The sequence below is a fragment of the Triticum aestivum genome, chromosome 3B, assembly GCF_018294505.1.
Source record: "Triticum aestivum cultivar Chinese Spring chromosome 3B, IWGSC CS RefSeq v2.1, whole genome shotgun sequence".
NCBI lineage: Eukaryota > Viridiplantae > Streptophyta > Magnoliopsida > Poales > Poaceae > Triticum > Triticum aestivum.
The window spans coordinates 830,531,932-830,538,546 of NC_057801.1; the positions used below are offsets into that span (position 1 = coordinate 830,531,932).

At 42.7% G+C, this 6,615-nt stretch overlaps 1 non-coding gene across 1 annotated transcript; it reads left to right on the forward strand.

The window, feature by feature from the left end:
* Positions 1-2,572: 2,572 nt before the first annotated feature.
* On the forward strand, positions 2,573-2,652 carry TRNAL-UAG (transfer RNA leucine (anticodon UAG)). Its single transcript has one exon. It is a non-coding gene; the product is annotated as a tRNA-Leu (tRNA).
* Positions 2,653-6,615: the final 3,963 nt, after the last annotated feature.

Consider the following 6,615-nt stretch of genomic DNA (forward strand, 5'->3'; position numbering starts at 1 on the left):
GTGCATGCTGGTTACCTGGGCGTTTTGGCCCCATATATGGAAATTCAGGTGGGGAAATCTCCCCCCGGTGAAAATTCAAAAAAAAAGGAGAAGTATGGTGTCCAGTTGTACAGAAAGATTTGATACATTCAGGACTACAGTCATGAGAAGATTTTTTCTAGAGGACCAATGAAGATTTTATATATATATATATATATATATATATATATATATATATATATATATATATATATATATATATATATATCCTTATGATGAACTTTACATACTTTCTATTATCTACCATTTGACCTTTGTTATGTTGCAACCTACAGCATGCACAAGATACTGAAAGTGGTTCCTCAGATGTTTAAACAAAGGGCAAGAAAATGTATGATGATGACATAAATAAATCCTTTTGATGCTTTCTCAAGGATGGTAGATAGCAACACGTCATCTTGATGCAGATTGAGGAAAGCCAAGTCTTCGCATAAGTTAGCCTACATCATCTTCCCTCCAATCCAGTCCAACAGCAGAGATGAAACAAAGGGAGAAACTCTTCAGGACTTGGTATGTTTCATCATTCTAGCTTCTAGCAGCAGTAGAAGCAGGACATGTAAAAAACAGTAGATTTTATGGGATTTGTAGAGTTACAACACGCAGAAAACTAAATCGAATCTGTGAACAACAACTAAGACTCAAGTACACGAATTTAGAATGGAATACATAGATGCATTTTGTACCATTTACTTCATTATCTCGGTTTGCCCAATCTTTTAATAATTCACATCAATGTATTCATTTTCTAAGCTTACTACTGTGTATTCAAAACAAGGGAAAGGGCGGATACTGTAGTGTATTCAGAAAAAGCATAACGGCAGTCATAACTTTTCTCCAGGTTTTCTATTGTATGTGCTTAGTTTAAGTTTCAACCTTTTTCATTTAAAATTTTTGTAGTTGCTAGTTTGCTACTCTTCTCCGTGCACTAACCCTTGATGGATCCTACATCCACATGTCTTCCTCTGTTCAAGTATCTTTCTTATAAGTAAAATAAATTAATTCATGATAACTGTGTTGTCTTCCCAAGTATTCTGCAATTTCCATATGTTGAACTTACTAAGTGACAAGCTATTTGCATTTCTTGATTCTAAGAGAGCACGGATTTTATTATCTCATGCTTCTGAAATAGTTAGTATGATCTTCTCCACCTTGATCGTGTGTCATAAGTAAATGCTTCTATGACTTCTCTATTGTATCCATGAAGTTGATCCCAAGAGATCAGGGAATATATTAATCTCATCCTTGATACTGGATTGAAAGGCTTCCATCATAACCCCCGGCCGGCCCTCTCACGCCCTCCTTCTAATCAGTTACTATTATGTTACCCTACTACATTGGAGGGATCAACTTTATCTGGTATACAAATAAAGTATCACACGGATAGTGATCAGTAATTTAGTATAGATGGGAAGTAGAACACCACATGTCAAGTAAGTTTAGTGCAGTATCTATTTGCCTGACTCCATGCTATTTGTGTTTAGTTTTCAATTGCTGAAATGTTTTTTTTCTTTCAAATATGCCAATTTGCCCAAGGTCTGAACAAAACAATTTATCATGTTTGGCATTTTAAACCACAAAAGTTGCCATTCTCTATTTTTATTTGTTTAATATAGCTTATAAGTTTTAATACAGAGTTTATTTTTGTTGCTAAAAATTCTGGCTTCAAAGCGGTAATTTGCATCTCAGTGCTTATGTGTATAATTACTCATGCTCTTTTCAGCCCAATGCTTTGAGACAAAGGAATTGGTGCTCACTTTGGCAAAAATAGAGAGAAAGGAATCTGTTTCTTTGTCGATATTGAAGCTCTATCACTCACTCTCAAGTATTGCAAGCAAGAAACTGCAGTGCCCAATGATGCACATATGAAGATTGATTTACAACATTTTTACATAATATTTCATATTGTGTCTCTTTTGGAATCCCTGTTAGTGTACTTATACACATTAATATTCATGTAGACATGATCGAAAGACTCACATTTCACAAATATTATAATTATACCAAGTATTGTGTCCATTGCAATTTTCTTATTTTAAGTTCTTCATACACTATGCAAAAAATTTAACTATCAACATGTTAATAGGGCTAAGAGTTCCCGCAGCAACGCACGGGGGTATCATCTAGTTGCTCTAAGATGTTGCACATCACATCCATAGTTTCTAATCGGTTATCAATAATTTGGAAACCTCTCGTTGTCCATCAATCACATCAGTTTGTAGTTACCCTCATCATTTGGAGAGCTCCCCCACACAAAGAAATTGTGATACTACAGACATGATCACTATTCACTAGTTTGAGAAGTTACCAGTTAGCATCTCATTTAATTGTTTTTTACCCGGATAGACGCAAACATTTAGATGTTGGAAGCAAGACACTTTTTTCGAGAGGAAAAAAACCGTATATGTAAGAAGGTACAGTGGGATAATTTTTCCAGTTTCTTTAACGCTACAAGTTCCCCACAAAAAAACAAATAATACGCTCAAGTTGTGATTAGGATTACATATTTAATCTAATACGTCCAATTAATCACCAAGACAGTTTGGCCGAGTGGTCTAAGGCGCCAGATTTAGGCTCTGGTCCGAAAGGGCGTGGGTTCAAATCCCACAGCTGTCATACTTTTTATTTGTTTTATTTTATTATTATATTTCCGTCGTTCCTTTCCTTTTTCTGATTTTGTACATGTCCTACAGATTTTGGAGCAGTCTCTCATAAAACTGCACCACTTCTACATTTCTTCATGCCTTGAATGAGAGAAACCACCAGCGCGTCCACGTCCAGCTCTTTTGAGCGGTGGCGCCGCTCAGTTTGTCTAGCGGGCAGACCAGATCCAATACGGGTAGTCTTGCTCTGGCGCGCGGTGGTGCGGGCTGCACAGTTTGGCTTGGTTTTCGGCGCGTGTTCTTGTGCGCGGCGGTGCTGACCAGCTTTGTCCGGCTCCCCCTCGGCCTTGCCGGTGCGCTGCGGTGCGGAGGATCGTCTAGTTCTGCGCACGGAGGTAGAGGGTGGCCAGATCCGGCCTGGCTCGCCCAGGCTTGCGTGCGGCGGTGCGGACCAGTAAGACTGGTGTGTGCTCGCCGAGTTCCTGCGTGCGACATCGACCGATTCGTTTCGGGTAGTGTATGCCTGGACTCGTGCTGCTCCATGGCGCTGGTGGCTTCGGATCCGGGATTGTTGGTGGAAGGCACAACTTCGGATGAAAATCTTGCATCGACCCTGTCGTTGCCGGCGATAACGGTATCCACAGATGTCGTCTTCCTCCTTGGAGGTATCGTTGTGGAGCCGTTTGCTCTTCCTACCCAATGGCGTGAGATCTCTGGGTGCAAACCTAAGATCTGGTAGTGCCAGATCGGGTGACGACGGTGCCCTCAACATCGTTATCCTCCTTGGGGGCATCACCTTGGAGATCCCGACGATGGATTCTGATGGTGTTCACGATTGATGGTAGAGTTTGGGTTTGTGGTTCTGCCGACGGGCCCTTTTTCCTTTCTTTTCCTTTTGCGCTGCCATTTTGCGGTGCTTTTCCCTCTGGGGATCTCTTGTAACACTTCTTCTGATCAATGAATTTGGCACTTCTCCTGCCAACATTAAAAAAAAACATTTCTTCATGCCATAACCTTCCTTTTCTGCCCACTTCTTTTACTTTCAATCATTTCATATGAATTACTTGTAAAGGAAGGAAATGCATATTTCCCTAGATCAAATGAATACCCCACTATACCAGGTGGAAATTAAAATACACCACTCTGAAACTCATTTCTTCTAGCAAAAAAAAACATCTCTGAAAAAGACTTTTGAAGCCCTGTTTGGACCAGACTAAGAAAGTGTTGTGACTTTCCTACCTCAACTCTTCTAAGGTCCTAATTCCTAAACAAGTTAACAAAACATTCTCATCTCACACCTATGAGCTAATTGTCTTCCTTAGTCCCGCCTTTTGTTCTATCCACAGGGCCTTCGGTAGTCACTAAAAGGTGTCGTCTTTGGTGTGTATGGGTCTCTTCATTGTTTCGAGTCACTAAGAAGGCGAAATTATGCCGACTGTATGGTACTGTGAAGATAGCTAGTCTAGGAGTAAGCAAAGCATGTGTTGGGCATTAGTTGAGATATTAGATATCATGAGCACAAAAGGAGTGGCTTGAGGAGTCTCAATAGCCACAACTATGGCTATTGGTTGAGCTACATGAAGTCCTTCCTACAAGGTTAGGATTCATGGGAGGTCATTGCAAGTACTGATACAAATCTTCCAGAGAGTGCAGAAACATTATGGAAGTGGCACATCAAGGCGGTCAAGACTATGTGTTGCTTTGAAAGACACGAAGGAGGACGACCTACATTCGAGATGTGGCGATGGCTCAGTGGCTAAGGAGAAACTGCAAAATTGTTCTCAAAGAAGAATGAGGCATGGCTCAATGTACCAAAAAATGAGCTTGTTGGTATCAACGCGACACTTCGAGTACTAGTTAGTACTTTACATAAGTAAAGAATTTATGTTGTGTATCCTAGCTGCATCCTGAAGAGAAGGTTAGTGGAGGATGAGAAGGATCATAAACCATGGCCGTGGTGAGAGGATAGCCGTCACAACCCTCCTTAGCTGTAGAATTTATTGGCTAACTAGAAGGCGTTAGCCAAGGAGATTAATATAATCACCTTTATAGAGTGATATGAAGATGAGGTGTTCTATATCAATAGGAAGAAGGGTACACTAAGAGGTCGAGAAGCAGTGAAGGAGAAGTGGACAAGAGGTGAAATATGGCGCCCAAAGGAAAACAACTACCCAGAGGGGCTCAAAGAAACAAAAAGGAAGAAGATCATTAGTAGCTGACAGATGAGAGAAAGAAGAGATGTGAGTTCTTCAACTGTGCCAAGAAGGGTCACCTTGCTAGACACTATTGGAGTCCAAAAAGCGATCAAAAGGAAACATGGCTACTACATCAGATGCCACAATAGAGAAATGCCCAATTGTGGCCAAGGTGACAATATGCATGGAAGGTGGTGAAGTTTACTTTGTCAAATATCTGAGGGAGAGTGGGCATCAACCAACATGTGGCATTAGTCCAAAAGATACCAAATAATAAGAAGAATGGGACACAAAACATGGCTTTCTTCATGGAGGTAAGCAACCAAGACCAAATCTTCTGTACCTGGATAAGATAGAGATGCTTGATAGCCACCATCTTCTTTTGATTGCACTTGTGGGTTCAAAATGTGCACTTGAAGCATGGTGCTAACAAGTGAATGGGAATGAGAAGGTTTTGTTTACAGCATGCACCTGAAGCCGAACTTGCTCATGTATGCATGCGCCCATTTTTTCGCTGTTTGTGTGAGATCTCCTAGAGAATTTGGTGGAATGAAAAATCCCTTGTATTCGTTGCTAACGCCTCAAAACTTAGAATATACTTGTCGCATCTACTTCTACTACCAATATAAAAGACACAACTTGCAATGGATCTAGGGAGTCTTAACCATCATGCTTTGATCGGCTCTCGGAAATTATTCAAGCCATAACCTTTTTATGCCCACTTTATTATTTCATTTCAACCATTTCATATTAGTTACTTTTTTTTGAAGGAAAATCACATTTCCAGTAATATTTTAGGACCACAAAATTACTCAAGAAAGGAGCGATGTTTAAGCGCCGCCATCACCGTATCTAACCACCCAAGGCCAGAATCTAGATTTTCACCCTAAAGAATCAGTCTAAGCATAACCAAGAAATGCCATCAACAAGGTAATGACGTAGAAACATTGCCATTGCCAGGTATAACAAACTCGGGTAAGACCTAGGCTTTCATCCCGGAGCTCAAGACCGGATGCTCGAGTAGCACCACCATCAAAGTCAGACATATGTTGTCGCCAGTACTTTTCCACAAACCTAGCAACTACATGTGATGCGACCGCCGCCGCTGCACAACCATGACACTACATCAGCCGCCATCCATAGTTTGCATAACATCGCCGAAGTCAACCACTGAATCTGGAGAGAGGAACCCTCACGAAGACCTTTGAGAGGCCACCGCAATCCGTGGCGGGGCCATCGCCTTGGGTCGAACTGGTGACCACAATGACCAATACCGATGGCGAAGCACACCACCACCGACCACCACCTCATCGGCGTGAGCCCTTCCTTGGCTGGTTGACCCAAGGGCCGACATGGCCGAAACTGGAGCACGAAAGGTAGATCACCACCGCCTCCATGCAGCCACCGCTAAATCAGGAGCACTTAGCCGTCTGATCGGCTCCATGCTTCCCGACCGGAGCACTGTGCCCGCCTCGAGTACGCCCACCGTCGCGCCTCAACCACACAACGCCATGGCCCCGCTGCCTCACATCCGCTCCACCATCGGAAGCCGCGGTCGCGCTGCCGTGCGTCATAACGGGGCCCACGTCCATGTGAAGCCAAGACGTTCCGCGCCGCCAACCCACCCCGTGAGAGGGCAAGCAGCCTCGGCGGCGCCCTCCGACGTCGGCAAGGGAGAAGAGGGAATGTGATGCAGCTGGGCTTTGTGGCACTAGGAGTCGCCCTTGTCGTTCGCAGTAGTGGCAAAGGGCGATCAGTTGTTCCTCTTACGTGACATGCCT